This window comes from Pseudonaja textilis, chromosome 13 (genome assembly GCF_049901715.1).
Source record: "Pseudonaja textilis isolate UNSWEBS1 chromosome 13, rPseTex1.2, whole genome shotgun sequence".
Taxonomy (NCBI): domain Eukaryota; kingdom Metazoa; phylum Chordata; class Lepidosauria; order Squamata; family Elapidae; genus Pseudonaja; species Pseudonaja textilis.
The window spans coordinates 19,083,873-19,101,886 of NC_142002.1; the positions used below are offsets into that span (position 1 = coordinate 19,083,873).

Sequence of the window (18,014 nt, forward strand, 5' to 3'; positions counted from 1 at the left end):
AGCAATTACAGTTTTGGGAAGAGCTGAGAAGGCGAGAGAAAATACCGGAGTGCTGTGCATATATATATATATATATATGGCTGTTGTTGTTAATGCGGAAACCAAGTAATAGCAGAAAATGCCTCTAAAAGCAGCAATTTCAGGTATCAGACATTTGAGTATTAAATATTTACTTCTTGCAAAAGAGATGGCTTGTGCTGGGGACCAGACAATTTCGCTAAACAGTTTTATTGGCAATGGGATCCTGTTAGCATCTCTGACCTGGTCAAGGTCGGCTGTAATCATCAAGTTGGACTTCTCCAGTTGCACTTGATTCTCCTTCCCACCCCATTGTCCTCCTGCTCTGAAGCCCCCTGGATTAACTTTGGCACTGGCCTTCTTCCAACCCAAACAAAGCTATTTGTTGCTTGTTGTAGCAATGGCTTGGTGGAAGCCAAGCAGTCGCTTTGCACAAACCAAGCCTACTATGGAACAAGCCACAGCAGGCTTGGTCTGTACAACATTGGAGCCATGGATTCGTGGCTTAGAAGCCAGAGTCCCAGGACAGCAACCTCTGAAACAAGGCATAACAATGCCCATCCAATGAAGGTGTGATTGTGTCACAGTGTCACGATGCTCCATCCAAGTTCATAGGTCAGGTCAATTGGAGAAGGGTGTCCTCACCCATCATCCTTTGCCATCCCATGGGAACCCATGTTTCTTGATATATGCATCACAAACCAGTGTAAAGGCCCTGGACTTTTGAGGTTGATGATCACATTTGGCAGGTTATCTAACAAAATGGCTGCCATCTTGCAGAGAATACCTAGTCAACAGGTATCTCTTTTGGCCCTTAGATGTTCTCCAGCATATCCCAACATCCTTCTCTCTTTTCTTGAGGATCAACGTGGACACTTCTCCAAATCAAAGAACTGGGTTTCTGAAGGTATCATTCCCCTTTCAGAATATGCCTCCGAGCTCCAGGTAGATCTCAAAGGCCTGGTTAGAAATACCCAACTATCCTTTCTTCTTCTTTGTTTGGAAGAGTGATGGAGGACTGAGCTTGGCCTTTCACTGATGACCTGGAGAGAAACATATCCTGAAAGGGAAGCAGGACCAAGACACCAACAAGATTGTTTTGGCCTCCCTTACCTCTGCAATTGATTACAGGGATAGGAACTAAATCTGAGCAGGTCCATAGATCTTTCCTTTCATGGTCTTCAAAACTCCCAATAAAAACGCTTGGAAGATTTCACCAGCCATCCCAGGTTTTCACAGCAGCCCAATACAGCCTTATGGACTCGCCTTACACAAACCATCAATGAAACATGGCTTGTAAACAAAGATATGGGCTCCATCCACAGCCCAAGGAAGCACTGTCTTTCTTCATCTCTCACTTCATCCAACAGCCTCAGTTGATGGGTTGACTTGCTTTCATTACCACAGATTCATCCGCGTTCTGGATTCCTGGTGGACATACCAAAGATATTCGATTGATTTTGCCATTAATATCAACCTGGGCATCCTGTTTATCAGCTCCGAAGCCTTCTTCGAAGAATTTGCCCTGCCTCATTTCTCAAGTGCTCAACGCTGGGGAAAAGGGAAAAGGCCAACCCTGACTGGTGAAAGGTCCTTCTTTAAAACAAGCATTGTCCTGCTATTATTATTGATTCTTGCAAAGTGAAATTGAAGCATGAAGTAGATTTGTGCCCTAGATAATAACCTTTATTAGACAAGCTATTTGGGGCAAAACAAAAGGCAACCAAGCCAAGAATCCGTGGAGGAGACGCTGAAAATCCATCACAAGGCAACAAGGAGAATTGACACTAATCACCCCCATTTCTTTCCACTGGTTAGGGACCTTCAAGTGCCCCTTTTAACCACGCCAGGATAAATGGGATTAATTTTATTGATCGGCCAAAGTTACAATGTAGAGAGAAAGCAATCCGATGAGTTCCACGCTCCTGAACTGAGGAAAGGGGCTCCATTTCTCCTTCGGGGTGGAAACGGAGAAGACCAAATCCCTTCGATTAAAGAGTCTCATCAAGGATTTCGGGGAGAGCCGTCCCTCAATTTAGAGATCCGGTTATTTATTTATGATGTTGGTATGGTTGCCCATGTCACAGAAATGCTCCTCAAGGCCTCCTCCTTCAAATGTTGGACTTTGGGGTCTTGTGTGTCTTTGAGATGAATTCCTTGGAAGTGTGCTGCAATTTTTTGATACACAATTAATAACAGCTGCTTCCAAGGGTTTCCATCAAAGTGGTGGTCTGGTTTGGAATTTGGACCTTGAACTATGTACAATCAGGAGCAGTTCTCGGCGTGATGTGCACCATTCTTCATCAATGAAGTTGTCCATTTCGTGGATTTTCTGTTCTTAGCTGCATCTTGGCTGTTTTTCCTCTTGAGCACCTAACAAGGCTCTCTCCCCTCTTCCAAATCTCTTTCTTCCTTTGTATCTTTCATCTAAAGTCTCCAACCTACACACCATGTCTTCTCATCCCCTCCTTCTCCCCCGGCCTCACCATCAGAAATAACAGAACAACAAAATAACAAACTTAGAAGGGACATTGGAGGTCTTCTAGTCTGACCCCCCTACTCAAGTTTGAGACCCTATACTATCCCCAGGGAAATGGCTATCCAGTCTCTTCTTGAAAACCTCCAGTGTTGGAGCATCCACAACTTCTGGAGGCAAGTTTTTCCACTGATTAATTGTTCTACTGTCAGGAAATTCCTCCTTAGTTCTGGATTGCTTCTCTCCTTGGTTAGTTTCCATCCATTGGGTTTTTTCCTTGCCTTCTGCAGCTTTGCAAAATAGATTGTCCCGCTCTTCCTTGTGGAAGTCCTTCAAATATTAGAACCCTGGTAAAATAGAATCTAAGGACCGATTCTCTCTCCAGAGCCAAACCTTCAAAATTAAAGATCTACCATCCTCCCTTCCCTGTTTTTCTCCAATCTTATCTCTTCCTATCCCTGATGTGTACCGATGGGTTTGTTGTTATAGAAATGGCTGGCATATATTATGTAAAAATAAAAAAGTTGAGGTCGTATGCATACTGAGAGCTTACGCACCGGAGACAAATTCCTTGTGTATCCAATCACACTTGGCCAAGAAAGAATTCAATTCAATTTTGTTCTGTCCTCACTTTATTCTACTGAGCCAAAAAGAGTCAAAAGTCAATGCTTTTCTTTCTTTCCCCCCCCCCCCTACTTTTTCCACTTTCTCTCCCCTATTTTCCCATCGTTTCCTGCATTTTATATGTTCATAAACTACTAAAAAAAAAATTTTAACCATCCCTGATGTGTGTTTTCCTTCCCCCTTCAGGACGGCCATTATTAGAGAATCATTTATCCAACTGATTTTTACCCATTGTCGAGCAAAACTTCGACACTGTGTTATTCATCCTTTAGAAAAGGGTTATCTATCGGCCCAGCAATCATTTGTAACCATGAATCATACAGCATGACAGATGAGAGAAAGAGGCAGCGAAAAGCAGGCGTTGTAAAAGATCAAAGTTAGAGAACAAAAACACCTCATTCTCCATCTCACTTTTTCAGGTCTCGATGTAAGATCTTTTTCAAGACCTTTTAAATGTCGGCTTGCAACGGAACGAACGCAACAAAGGCATGTTGGCTGTGACTAGGTCAGAAACGACAGCTAACGGCCCATATCATAGGAATGTGAAACTGCTTTTGGGTCAGGGAAAGAAAGGAGAGAACCTGGCACGGCTTAGAACCGGGGTGGTGCCGGGTGGGGGAGAGGAATTAGATCAGCTGCAGAGATAATTGAGAACTTGGACAGAAAATCATTGAGACTGACTCTGGGTTAGATTCCATTTAGGGCCGGGGTCGCCAACCTTTTGGACCTCAGGGACCACCAAACTCATCATTTTAAATCCCACGGACCAGAAACCCTGGGAAACCCCCCCAAAAAAGTCTGCAGGAAAATTCCCCCACCCCATTTTCCTACCGATCGATCATTCTTTATTTGGGATTGCAAGATACTCTCTCCAGCTCTGTTCTCAGGGGGAAAGAGAGAGAGAGAGAGAGAGAGAGAGAGAGAGAGAGAGACTTTTGGCTTCATGCAAGGAAAGCAGCAGAAGCAGCAGAAGTCTTTCTTTCTCTTCCCCCAAACTCCGCCAGAAATGAGTCTTTGTGAGACTTGTCACATCGGTGCAGCCTCTTGGAGCAAGGAGGCCTTGCAGGGTCCCAAAGACTCATTTCTTGGCAGAGTTTGGGGGAGAGAAAGAAAAACTTTGGCTGCTTTCCTTGCGTGCAGCCAAAAGCAGAAGAAGAAAGAAGCAGCCAGGCCAGGCATGTGGGGCGAGTGGGGCAAATTCCCCCCCTCTGCGCTCTTCCCCCTCCCCTCACTACCTCATGTTGTTCGTAATGCAAGCGGTGCAAGCCTTGTGTTCCCACGGGCCATGTGGGCAGCACAGCCTTGTGTTCCCACACAGCCTGGATTAATTGCTTTGGGAATGACATTTCTCTGTAGACCACCAAAGTTTTCTCATGGACCACCAGTGGTCCCCCGGCCCACTGGTTAGTGACCACTGGTTTAGGGACATGAAACTGAAAAGAGCCTTCGAAGTAGATGTCGGCGTCTTCAACAGGTTGGTGCCTCCACAGGTTGGTAACTCCTGAACAAAGTAGTGGCTTTTTTCTCAGCTCACACAGTAGCTACACAATCCCAGGAAAAGTGGGTTTGAGTTATGGAGGTGCCAACCCTCAGTTCTGAGACTGGACTGCCATCTGTCAGATATTGGGGTAGGGTCTCCTGTTTGGGTGGGGGGGTTGGACTAGATGACCTACAAGGTCCCCAGCTCATAAAATGATGAATTCTGAGATTCACCTTCTCTATTTCTCCCATGCTTCAGCGGAAGGGGAGGCTTCTCAGTCGCCAATTTCCTAAGCTTGTTTTGGAGGAGATCTAAGAAATCTCCCAGGAGACCAAGGCAATCATTGAGGAAGCATATATTTTTTTCCTTTTAAAACAGTGTCAAGCCACAGCTCTAAAAAATGAGCCATTTCCCAGGAGGGAGAAGAAAAAGTCCAGAAAAGGTCACGCGCGTGAATGTATCGATGAGTTTAAGTTAGACAAATTTTACATTCCAAGGTGGGATTGTACGAAGAAGATACTTTCCGGTGAAGTTATGATCCGAAAGATCTTCAACGTTTTGCTTCTTGAGGAGAAGGAAAATGGACAAAGAGGATGAAGAGGAGCAGACAGTTTGAAGCTCTTTAGATGCAACTATTTCCACACAATCACTGATATTCATTTTTCCACCATTCTTGGGGAAACACCTTTTGGAAAATCTCAATTGACCCTTGGGAAGAAACCCACAGCATAGATCCTCCTTCGTTGGAAAGAACAGAAGTCCTGATTCTTGCTGCCTGGCCCAGGATTTTCCCATGTGGTTCAGAAATAAGTCAATCTTCCAACGATTCCCATATTGCAAAACCATCACCCGTAATTGTATCATCTGGATTTTAGACGGGAGATCTTCTCAATGGGACATCAGATGTCAGTTGCAATCAGAAGGAAGATGGTGGGGTCCTTGGTGTCTCCTTGGTGCTCTCTGAGCTTGGTCGTTTTCTTGCAGATGTTTCATTATCCAGCAAAGATTGACAGCAAGATTAATACCAGACCAACAATCAATCAGGAAACAATACCCCAATCGAGGAATTACCAACTCAAACCAACAATCAAGCAATAAACAACAGCCTAATCAAAGAACTACCAAGAAGAAAACGACACTCCCACCAACAATAATCAGGCAAGTCACTGTAAATAAACAGAGAGCAAACTCTACTACTTTCTAGAACTGATGACGTTACCTGGCTGGGTAATGAAACGTTTGCAAGAAAACAACCAAGTTCAGAGATTATCACAGAGAACATCAACCCTGAAATACGAATATTCTCTTATCAGAAGCAAGATTTACGAAAAGGCAAACAATTGGATACATTATCTGCTTAGAAGCACATCCCACAAAACTCCAAGGTTTCCTCATTCGTAGGGTTGGGTCCAGAGCACGGGCATGACCAACCCTTGGCATTCCTGAAGTCAAGAGGCGAATCAAACAGAAGAAAAGCTGGAGTTAACCAGCAAGAAACAACCGTCTTGTGCGCTGAATTATATTTGTGTTCGGCCTGCTGGCTCAGCCCCCTTCTCCCAGTTTCCAATTTGGAAATGCTAAAATTACATTTTGGAACAGGGAGATGTGCCATGAATTTGCCCTTTTGGGGAGGCTTATTTTATCACAGATGAAAATTGTTTGCTCCTTGATTTAGGCAATGAACACACAAGGAATGTGGCCGATGCAGGCTGGAATGTAGTCGGGAGGGGAAGGCGGTTTAAAGATATATATCTATATCTATATCTATATCTATATCTATATCTATATCTATATGTATATCTATATCTATCTATCTATCTATCTATCTATCTATCTATCTATCTATCTATCTATATAGATATAGATATAGATATAGATATAGATAGATAGATAGATAGATAGATAGATAGATAGATAGATAGATAGATAGAGATAGATAGATAGATAGATAGATAGATAGATAGATAGATATAGATATAGATATAGATATAGATATAGATCTATCTATCTATCTATCTATCTATCTATCTATCTATCTATCTATCTATCTTGCACCAGGAGTTTTGCTCCGCTGATCTAACCGGGTTGTGCAAATTCTGAGTCGTTTGGAGAACTGGCAAATCCCTCCTCTGACTGGCCCCGCCAACCCCATCTCTTCTCTTCCTCCCGAGTCCCAGCTGATCGGCTGGGTCTTCTTTGGTTGCCCTGCCCAGGAGAACAGAGCTGGAAAGCAGGTTAGTGGAGTGGGGAGGGAAGGGAAGGGGGATTTTGCAGTATCCTTCCCCTGCCATGCCCACCAAGCCACGCCACACCCACAGAACTAGTAATAAAAATGTTTTGAATCCCACCACTGACTTGAGGGATAATGAGACATAAGTCTATTCCCTTTTCATTGCCACAACGGGGGAATCTTCTCACAGTGGACCTCTTGAGAGGACCCCCAATATGCCGGGGCTTTCAAAACCTTGATTTATCTGGGTTTCATTTCTCCCGATAAATATATTTCACTCTCCTTGGTAGTGGTGGTGCAAAATTACTCCATTCATTTCTGTGACACTGTGCTGAGTTAGCCCCTTGCTCTTTTTATCCGTAACTGCTGTTTTTCTGCTATCATTTATTCTCCCTGTCACTGGTGCCCATTTCTTCGATGCTGTTTTTATATAATATCTGATGGTTTATGGTTCCACCTGTTGATCGATTGAGCTGTCCCTTCATCTTGGCGCCCAGGTCTTGCGGGGTGCCGAGATTAATTCCTTTGACTTTTACTCTAGCCATCTCCGGGGGTGGGGGGCTCCATAAGGATCGTGTATCCAAGGTTAAACGTAACCCTAGAAACTTGCTTTCTTTCTCTGCTTTGGGATTTAACCGGAGAGTGACATGCCCAAAGGGCTGTAGATCACGGTTATAAAGGAAACATGAGAACATCTATATGGAGGACCGAGGATCAAGAAATCAGACGAACAAGGACTTCATCTTTCAATGAGATTTCAGCTGCTTTCGTTTGCTTTCAGCTATTAATAAATCACTTCCTACTGAAAAATACGGTGACATCAGAAACGGTGATAGGAAAGCAGAGCTTTCAATTTTCTTAGAACCTTCCAGCTGGGTTCACACATGCATCAAACCACGTTTTGATTGACCTAGAAGTGGCTAGGTACGCACACCAAAACAAATCCCTTGGGGTTAGCCACAAGGAGGGAATGCCAGTCTCTGCCAGTGCACTTGTAGCAGCATTCTCAAATAATAATAATAATAATAATAATAATAATAATAATAATAATAATAATAATAATAATAATAATAATAATAGTAAAGCTGAAACAAGATTGCCATATGGAATATTAAACTGCGATTTAGCAGGAGGTGCAACTGCCGCTTGAAGAAATTGTTAGTAGCAGTAGCAGCATATCCCACTATATATTTCAATCAGATCAGTAGTGCAAAAATTTCTCTGTTCACCCAGCATCTGTTTGGTGAATAGTCTCTTGTCCGTAAGGGATGCATATCCCTGATAGAAGAGAATACTTGAACTGTGGGGTCCTTGGTAACCTCTGAGCTTGGCCGTTTTCTTGCAGATGTTTCATTACCCGTTATCCATTACCATTACGCACCAGTAGGACTGATGGTGTTACCTAGTTGGGTCATGAAACATCTGCAAGAAAACTATCAAACTCAGAGAGTGCCAAGGGCCCCGCAGTCTTCCTCCTCCCTTTCTTTCTTCTCCTCCTCCTCCCCTCCAAAACCTCCTCATCTCCTCTAGCACTGATGGTGTTACCTAGTTGGATCATGAAACATCTGCAAGAAAACTACCAAAAACAGAGAGTGCCAAGGGCCCCACAGTCCTCCTCCTCCCTTTCTTCTCCTCCTCTTCCTCCCTCTCTTCCTCTTTCTCCTCCTCCCCTCCAAAACTTCCGCACTCCCCTCTAGCACTGATGGTGTTACCTAGTTGGATCATGAAACATCTGCAAGAAAATCACCAAGCTCAGAGAGCACCAAGGGCCCCACAGACTTCCTCCTCCTCCTCTTCCTCCCTCACCCTCCAAAACTCCTCCTCCCCTCTAGCACTGATGGTGTTACCTTGTTGGGTCATGAAACATCTGCATGAAAATCACCAAGCTCAGAGAGCACTAAGGGCCTCGTGTATCTTACTCTGACGTTACTCATTGCAATTTATCCAAGACTATTCCTTATCAACATGCCTATTTCCACATCGGTTCACTTACAAACGCGACATCGGAAGAGCGTCTCTCAAAGGCCACATCTCCAAAGCATTTATTTCATCCTAATATATCCAGGCTTCCGAAACACGAAGGTGGTATTATTTTTAACCACAACAATAACAACTTCAAGGCACCTTACAAAATTCGTAGTAGGGATACATCACACCAAGGAGACGGGAGTTCGTTCAAATTGTATCACAGGTAAAAAAAATCCTCAAATATCCTTGCCTGGGATCATCACCTCCCTAGGTAGATCAACAGGGGAGGAAGATACCTGGAGATATGGAGTTGAAGTCCACAAGTCTTAAAAGTTGCCAAGTTTGGGGATCTCAGCTTCTAAAGAAGGAGGATCAGAGCAAAGTTTCAGATCTGTCTCTTAGGCGAGGCATCAAATCCATCAAGGAGGATATCTCAACAAGTGGCTCTCCTCCTCCTCCTCCTCCTCCTCCTTTCCCCCTCCCTCCCCCCAAGGAAAGCTTGAGATCATCTGGCCTTCAGTCTAAGCCCAGTGGTTAACCGAGTTCAGACCTGGTTAGTACCCAGGTAACAGGATATAACTGTGAGCCATAGCGTGCCCAAGAAAACTCAATGGCTGCAACCACTGAATTAAGCTGAACTTGAAGGAGATTTTACAGTTTCTGGGGGGGAAAAAATCATCGAAAAAGCCACGACCGCTGCACAGGGAAGGATAATTCCCAGAAAAGAAGACAGGGATTAAAATCCATTCCACCCCAAGGAGCTCATCGGTGGGCAACCGTTGGTTGGAGGACAAGCCGCATAAAATATGGATGGGCTCGTTTTTATTTCTCCTGATGCCGCCTGACATTTGACTTTTAAATAGCCGTTTTCCTCCAACACTCCAAAAGAAATTAGAAAATCAAAGCAGTTGGCTGGCCATTTGCACTGGCCCAGACGGAGACCTCCACCAAAGACGCGAAAACTATGGTTTCATGGCCATGAAATGCGCCTACAGCGCGGGGAGAAAAAAAATAGCAGTGTCAACGTTTATATCTTAAAGGAACGACAGCAGGGAAATTCAGCGAGGAGCCTCGGGAAAGGGAAAGCTTTGTGCGGGTGGTTTGATGCCAGACAAGCCATACAAACTTTGCCAGCCTTGATGCCGTTCAGAAAATACTTTTGCCCTACCTGTAAAGGTAGTGTCTGACCAAGCCACCCTGAGACAGTAATTAAGCACACGCTTAGTCCAAACGACTCTTGTTTTATTACAATGCTGGGAATTACGTGCATTCCCAACGCGTAATGAGTCTCAAATAGTCCCTCGAGATAAGCACCCACCTTTCTCTCCTTTGAATGGCGGCCAACAACTAAAGTGCCAAAGGAACTATAACAAGTACAAAGTCCACACAGAGCTTCAAGGATTAATCCAAACAGAACGAACAACGTTGCTTCCTGCAAAGGGTTCATCACCTTTGCCTGTCCTTTATACCTTATGGGAGGGGCAATCATAAGGCACCTCTCTCTCGTTTTCAAATGATTCTCCCATTGGGTGTTTGAGAGGGCATTTACACATGCTCAGAGTAAGCCTGATCACCGACTTCGCATCCTTTCGGCAAGGTAACACAGAGCAAAGGAGGATAGGAAGAAGAGGTTTACAGTAGCAAAAGGCGGAGGGCATTCCACCTAAATTCCTCAAAAATTGCTAGTTTCTTTTTAGCACGCATGACGTTACCTAGCTGGGTAATGAAATGTCTGCAAAAAACCCAACCAAGCTTAGAGAGCACCAAGGACCCCACAGTCCTCTTCCTCCTCCTCCTCCTCCTCCTCCTCCTCCTCCTCCTCCTCCTCCTCCTCCTCCTCCTCCTTCTTCTTCTTCCTCCTCTCCTCCTCCTCCTCCCCCTCCCCCCCTCCTCCTCCTCCTCCTTTCTAGCACTGATGAAGTTACCTAGTTGGCTCATGAAATGCCTGCACGAAATCAACCAAGCTCGGAGAACACCAAGGACCCCTCAGTGCCCCTCCTCCCCTTTCTCCTTTCCTCCTTCCCTTCTGGCACTGATGATGTTACCTAGCTGGGTCATGAAATGTCTGCCAGAAAACAACCAAGCCGAGAGAGCACCAAGGGGTTTCACGGTTAATTCATGGTTAATGCATTTCATGGTGAATTCTCTGATTTTCCTGACTATCTAAGAACTCACAGCCCAGCAGCTTCTCCCTGGCTTTTAAACCACCCTGCACGCAAGCCAAAAATATGTGTTTTTTTTGTTTTTAAATTAAATAACATTTGACTTGGTTTACCCACCTCCTTTCTCTCCTTTCCGGACCCTCTTGCTGGGAGCTTGGATTTCTAAGACTGCCCACCAGAATTGGGGGAGGGGGGAAATGGCACCCCTAATAATGGAATGAAACCCTTGGCTTTAAAAACGAGGGTCTCACCTGCTCCAGGCATTCATTATCCAAGTGATCAAAAGCTCACCTTGTTTTTGTTTTTTTTTTAACCTCAATTCCTTGTTTTACCTTCACACACACACACACACACACACACACACACACACACACATACATAGAGCTGCACACAAACCAGGCAGGTAGCACCTTGCTAGCCAAGCAGGTCCTTTTGCAAAGAAGCTCTCTTTCTTGCACCTTCACACACGCACACACCAATTTTTTTGGGGGGAGGGTGGGTAGGGGAGGAAGGCGATTGCCTTAAGTCACAGGCAACTCCTCGGCTGTTTGAACACGGGTCCAACCCAAATCCCTTCCTGCGAACCAAGCGAAGAAGGTTCGATCCAGAAGGCAGGGAGCCTTTTGAGTTTGCCTTCCTCCAAATCCATTTCGGGGCGCGGGGAGGGGAGGAATGTAGGGTTGTCCAAATCGCCCCCTCCCTCCCTCCTTGTCCACCCCTGGACCGCAGGCCAAGCCCCCCCCCCCCCGCACCTGCGAACCTCGGTTGCACGTCGCGCGGCGCCCCCAAAACCTTTCCGGGCAGCCTCTCTAACCCCGCGGCGTCTCGTGTGAAGGCAGACACCCGAGTGTGAGCCTTGCCAGCCCCACTTTCCACCCCACCCCCGCAGGGGAAAAAGAAAAAAGAAAGAAAGAAAGGGGGAGAAGAAAAAAAGAAAAAAAAGGCGCGGGGGGTTGTTTTTTTTGGGGAGGCGAAAGAAAGCGTGAAAAAGCGAGCAGACAAGAAAGCGACCCCCCCAAATAATCTCGCCTTCGTAAGGAACTCTTCGGAAGAACAATAGCAACCATCCGCCCCATTGTAAGCCAAGAGAAGAGTGTTCCGGGGCATACGCCGAGCGCCTTGCCCCAGTTGGAAGCGGGGAGGGAGCAAGGCTTCCAGACGAGGGTATTGAAGGGAGGGGGACGCTCTCCCCCCCTCCCCAAGAACTGGCACCCCTCCCGGGCTGCTACACCATCCCTCCCAGCGGCCCCCACCAACCAGCCCGGCCAAGATAGAGACCCATCCAAATGGAGACCCATCCTCCGCGTCCCACCGACCCCCCACTTTAAAAAAGAAAATCTCCCCTTCCTGGGGAACTCAAGCGAAACAAACAGCACGGCTCCCTTGTCCAAAGAAAAGAGCGTTCCGGGCATACCAAGAGCGCCTTCGCCTTCTGGAAGGGAGGGAAGGGGGCAAGTCTTCCCCATTAGGGCATTAAGGGGAGGGGGACACCGTGCCCCCAAAACCGACCTCCCCTTCCCCCATTCCCGGGTTGACCCCCTCTTTCCAGCCCAGCCAAGGTGCCCTCCGGAGCGAGGCTCACCTTCCTCCTCCCACCGATTGCCCACCCCCAAAAAACGCCCCCTCCCCTTTAAAAACACACACACACACCTCACCTTTGGTAGGGAATTCTTAAGAGAAAATCTCAGCCCAGCGTCCCCAAAGACAAGAGTGCTCCGGGGCATACTCTGAGCGCCCATCCCCAGATGGAAGGGGAGAGGAGGAGGGTGGGGGGCGGGCAAGCTTTGCAAAGTAGGGACGCCCCCTCCAAAAAAAACCTCGACCCCCCGTTTTTGGTTTTTTGGTTTTTTCGGGCTGAAAGACCCCCTCCCTCCGACGCCCCAGCCCAGCCCAGCCAAGGTGTCCTCCGGAGCGAGACTCACCCTCCGGCCCGGGAGCCCGAGGCCGGCGGCGCCCGAGCCCGGCATCTAAATCTCGGCGTTGCTCCGAGGAAGCGGGGTCCCAGCCGGCTGGCTGGCCAGTCCGCCGGCCCGCCCAGCGTCCAGCGTCCTCCGGCGGCGCTCAGTCCCGCGGGCGGCGAGCGAGGAGGAGAAGCGGCGGCGGCGGCGGCGGCTGGGAAGGCAGAGCGCGCATTCTCCCGGCGCCTCTTGCCCGCCTCGCCTCGCCTGGCTGCGGCGGCGGCGGCGGAGGCGGCTGCAGCGCTCGCTTCCCCTCCTTCTCCTCCTCCTCCTCCTCCTCTTTCTCCTTCCCCTCCTCCTTCTCCTCTTTCTCCTTCTCCTCTTTCTCCTTCTCCTCTTTCTCCTTCTCCTTCTCCTTCTTCTCCTGCCGCCGCCAGCCCAGCCCGCCTCTGCCCGCCGCTCCTCGGGGCTCCCCGGGCGGCCGCGCGAGGCAGAGGCGCGCCAGCTGCGGATGACATCAGCCCGGGAGGGAGGCCCGCGCCGGGCTGGGCTACACCGGCTCCCCCCACAGGCGGGAGTGGGGGGAGGAGAAGGAGCCGCCCAGGACGCCCCGGAGAGAAGGAGGAGGAGGAGGAGGAGGAGGAGGGTTTCCGAGTCCTCCCCTGCCAGCTGAGGACTGGACAGCTCCCACTCCCCCCGCGCACCGCTCGGTCCTTTGAAGTGGCCCCGTCCAAGCAGATGGGGGAGGGGAGGAAGAGTGATGGGTTGCTTGAAACTCATCCTTGGACTTGGCCAAGAGTAAAAGGCTGGCTCCTCAAGGCAGCGGCTTCTTCTTCTTCTTCTTCTTCTTCTTCTTCTTCTTCTTCTTCTTCTTCTTCTTCTTCTTCTTCTTCTTCTTCTTCTTCTTCTTCTTCTTCTTCTTCTTCTTCTTCTCCTCCTCCTCCTTCTCCTTCCCCTTCCCCTTCCCCTACTCCTTCCTCTTCCTCTTCCTCTTCCTCTTCCTCTTCTTCTTCTTCTTCCTCTTCCTCTTCCTCCACCTCCTCCTCCTTTACGCAGAAGTTTCTCTTCTAGAACTCCCTCCCTTCTCTTCCTTTCCTTCCTTCCCTGCCTGCTCCTTCTCATTCCCATCTCCTCCCTCCCTTCTTTCTCACATTCCTTCCTTCCTCCCTTCCTTACTTCTCTCTGACTTTCCTTCCTTTCTTTTTTCTTCATTTCATCACTCCTTCCTTCCTTCCTTCCTTCCTTCCTTCCTTCCTTCCTTCCTTCCTTCCTTCCTTCCTTCTTTCTCCCCTCCCTTCTCTCTATTTTTCCTTCCTTCCTTCTTTCCTTCTGTCCTTCCTTCTTTCCTTCCTTCTTTCTATCTTTCTTTCCTTCCTTCCTTCCTTCCTTCCTTCCTTCCTTCCTTCCTTCCTTCCTTCCTTCCTTCCTTCCTTCCTTCCTTCCTTCCTTCCTTCCTTCTCCTGATCCTCAGGGGCTGCAGGTTCTGGGCCTCTGGTGCTTCCCTCCAGTACAGCAGCTGCATTGGAAGGCGATGAAATCCCAAAATGTTTGCTTTTGTTACCCTGGGGTCCTTAAGACCAGAGCCTCCATATTCAGGAACAGTGTACCAGCAAGAGCCAAACCCTAATCTCTACCGACCACCTGGACTGTTTCACACTATGCCGGGAGTGATGGAGAAGGGTTGGTCTCAAAAAAATTTTTTCCCCAGTCTGGGGTGCGTGCTCCTCCCTCGCCTGTGGATCTCCCCACCCTCGACCTCATGGTGTTAGGAAGGAATTTGGAGAGCAGAAATGCACACGCTGAGAAGAGACCCCCACGCTTCCTTTCAGAACACGCACACACACACACACACACACACACACACACGTTGCACACATTTGTACTCTCCGTGCACACTTGCACATGTGGGAAGTACTCAGTTATTTTGGGAGTGTTTTGGGTGAAACCTCTTTGCCTTTTGAAGTGCATTCCTATTGGTTTGGGGAAATCCCTGTCCCATTTGGATTATTATTATTATTATTATTATTATTATTATTATTATTATTATTATTATTATTATTATTATTATTGCTCTTGTTATTGCTCTTGTTATTGCTCTTGTTATTGTTATGATTGCAAAGAGTGTAGCTTCTGCAACCACAAAAAACCTTGTCTATCTTCTCTGACCTGATCCAGGATTTGCAAAGAATCTTAAAACGTGGATCCCTTGATAGGCAAAGCAAGAATCCTCCGGCCTGAGTTGCCTTCAACTCCAAGTCCAACCACCTGACGGAAGGAAGGATGCGGCAGCCCTGCACGCCAGCAAGATAGGCCCTATTGGGGAGGGGTCCCCCCGTTGTGCTTTCCAGCCCCCTCCATCTTCCAGCCGCGGTACCACCTCCTCCTGCCTGGCTTTTCCGAGCACCCCCTTTCTCTCCCCCCACCTCCCCCCCAACAGGGTTCTTTCTGAAGCCCCCCCTCCCCCCCGTTGCCTGAAGGGGGGGCCTAGCCAAGGATGCCCAACCCTGGCTGCCCTCTGTCATGCCAGGGCAGGGAGCCAAGGGGTGCCTGCTCCATGCTCGGGTGGCTGCTGATAACTTCAGTTCTCCAGCTTCGTTTCCAGCCCAGACAAGGGGTGTGTGTGTGTGTGTGTGTGTGTGTGTGTGTGTGTGTGTTGCTATGCCACCCTAAACCCCCCACCCCACCCCCTCATCCTCTCACACAAGTTCTGGTTAGCCTCCAAATCCAATTAGGGCTCATTATGCAGTGGAGCCTTGCCTCTTATCGAGGCACCCACGGCAGCAGACGGGCGGCTGTTCATTTCTTTGGGTAGCCAACCTGCAAATTACTCCCATGAGCAAAGAAGGACACGGACTCTGGTGCTGGCTGGGGTAGGGGGTCTGCCTCCTAAGATAAGGGGTTGCCTTGTTTTTCCCATCGCTCCCTTCCCACTTTCCCTTCTCCTCTCCTCTTTCCATCCCTCCCTTCCTTTTCTCTCACTCTCCCTTTCTCTTCTTCCTTCCTTCCTTCCTTCCTTCCTTCCCTCCCTCCCATCCCTCCTTCCCATCCCCTTCCTTCTCTCCCACTCTCCCTCCCTCCCTCCCATCCCTTCCTTCTTTCCTTCCCTCCTTCCCTCCCTCCCTCCCTCCTTCTCTCCCATCCCTTCCTTCCTTCCTTCTTTCCTTCCTTCCTCCCTCCTTCCCATCCCTTCCTTCCCTCCTTCCCTCCCTCCCTCCTTCTTTCCCTCCCTCCCTCCTTCTCTCCTATCCCTTCCTTCCTTCTTCCCTTCCTTCCTCCCTCCCTCCCATCCCTTCCTTCTTTTCTTCCTTCTTTCCTTCCCTCCCTGCCATCCTTTCCTTCCCTCCTTCCCTCCCCCCTCCTTCCTTCCCTCCCTCCCTCCTTCTCTCCCATCCTTTCCTTCCTTCCTTCCTTCTTTCCTTCCTCCCTCCCTCCCTCCCATCCCTTCTTTCCCTCCCTCCCTCCTTCTTTCCTTCCTCCCTTCCTCCCTCCAGACAGTCATTGCCCAGAATGCTATATAGGATCGCTTGCTTGCGCAGGGAGCTGGACTAGAAGACCTCCAACACCCCTTCCAACTCTATTAGTCTGTGATTAAGTCTTAAAGTTGCCGGGGTTTGGAAAGCCCCGACGTAAACAGTGGCCGTCGAGGCGTCTTGGGTGCTGCCCTGTGCTTGGCTGGTGGGCTGATGGCTCTGTTGCTCTTCACCCACCCTGGCTGGAAATATAATTTGGGGAGACAGGCAACACGGAGTTGACAGGCATGAACGCGGCAGGGAGGGCGGAGAGGGCTCCACTTATCCTTCAAACACCAAAGGAAAAAGCCTCGGCTGCAACCGTGCAGTCAGGAGAGGAAGGCAGGCGGATATTACGCGCACGCCACGCTCGTATTTTAGGAGCCTGGCAGAGAAAGGAGCTGAGATGGCAACTGAGGCTGATCCTGCGACCATAAATAGCTCCCGATATGATGAGCGAGGAAGCCCGGGCGGCATGATTTGAGGTTTATTCCGGAAGGTTTATGGGCCAGGGGAGTGTCACAGGCCATCAGGTGCAAAATAAAAATAAAGTGGAGAGCTTATCTCATCTGGCTGGGTTCAGGAAGGGATGGATAACCGGGGAAACGGCAGAAATGCCGAATATGGAGAAGGAAGGGCTGGAGAATCCAAGCGACAGAACATCCAGCAGTGGATCTCAATCTATTTCTTCTTCGTTTAGATGGGGGCATCCAACCTTGACAACTTTTAAGCTCCGTGGACTTCAACTCCCAGAATTCCTCAGCCACCCTAGGAGTTGGAAGTCCACAAGACTTAAAAACGCCAAGGTTAGACTCTTTGTTGATCTTTCCTCAAGGATCTCAAAGCCACCTCCCTTATTTTACTTGCAGAGTAACTCCAGAGTAACTAGAGCCGTCCTGTTTGCTGTGCAGCCGAGTGGATCTTCATAGCCCCTGCTGGTATCTTAATTTATTTATTTTTCTCTGGATTTTTTTTTTATTTTTTTGAAAATCATTGTTCATCTGGCTCTTCAGCTAAGAGGCTGGCTCTATTGATTTTTCAGCATTTTTTATTTTCACCTTTAGTGGTAACTAAATAGTTCTACATCATCTCGAACAACTGGGTCAATCTTTGCATCTTCATACATACGAGGCATCCAGAAAGTTCATCAAAATGCAAATCAGTATTGATCCCAACGGCTGTCCATATATTCGGTGGGTTTTTAACCAGCCTTGAATTCCACGCGGCCGTTCCCTGCGAACAAGTCTTTGCAGGAAATTCATTCCAGCCTTCAGATTAACAGATTAACAGAATTGGGAGCTTGTGGGTCATCTAGCCCAACCCCTCCCCACCTCCCAAGCGGGAGACCCTACACCATTTCTGACAGAGGGGAGTCCAGTCTCTTCTTGAAAGCCTCCAGGAGTGAAGCTCCCACAACTTCCAAAGGCAACTTCTGTTCCATGGGGTTGATTGTTTGAAAATATCTCCTTATTTCTGGGTTAAATCTCTCCTTGGTCAGTTTCCATCCGTTACTCCTTGTTTGGCCTTTGGGTGCTTTGGAAAATAGCTTGACTCTCTCCTTTTCTCTCCTCCCTTCTCTCTTTCTTCCTTCCTTTTGTCCTTCCTCCCCTTCTTTTTCCATTTTCTTCATTACTTTGCCTTCCCTCCCT

The 18,014-nt window shown here is 48.2% G+C and overlaps 1 protein-coding gene across 7 annotated transcripts in view; it reads right to left on the reverse strand.

Annotated features, from left to right (window-relative positions):
* Positions 1-13,168, reverse strand: part of LINGO1 (leucine rich repeat and Ig domain containing 1) — a 275,425-nt gene extending 262,257 nt beyond the window's left edge. For all 7 annotated transcript variants that reach the window (XR_015745132.1, XR_015745131.1, XR_015745133.1 and 4 more), the window contains exon 1: positions 12,881-13,168. The gene's annotated coding sequence lies outside the window, so the exon portion shown is untranslated. The remainder of the gene's footprint in view (positions 1-12,880) is intronic.
* Between the last annotated feature and the right edge of the window lie 4,846 nt (positions 13,169-18,014).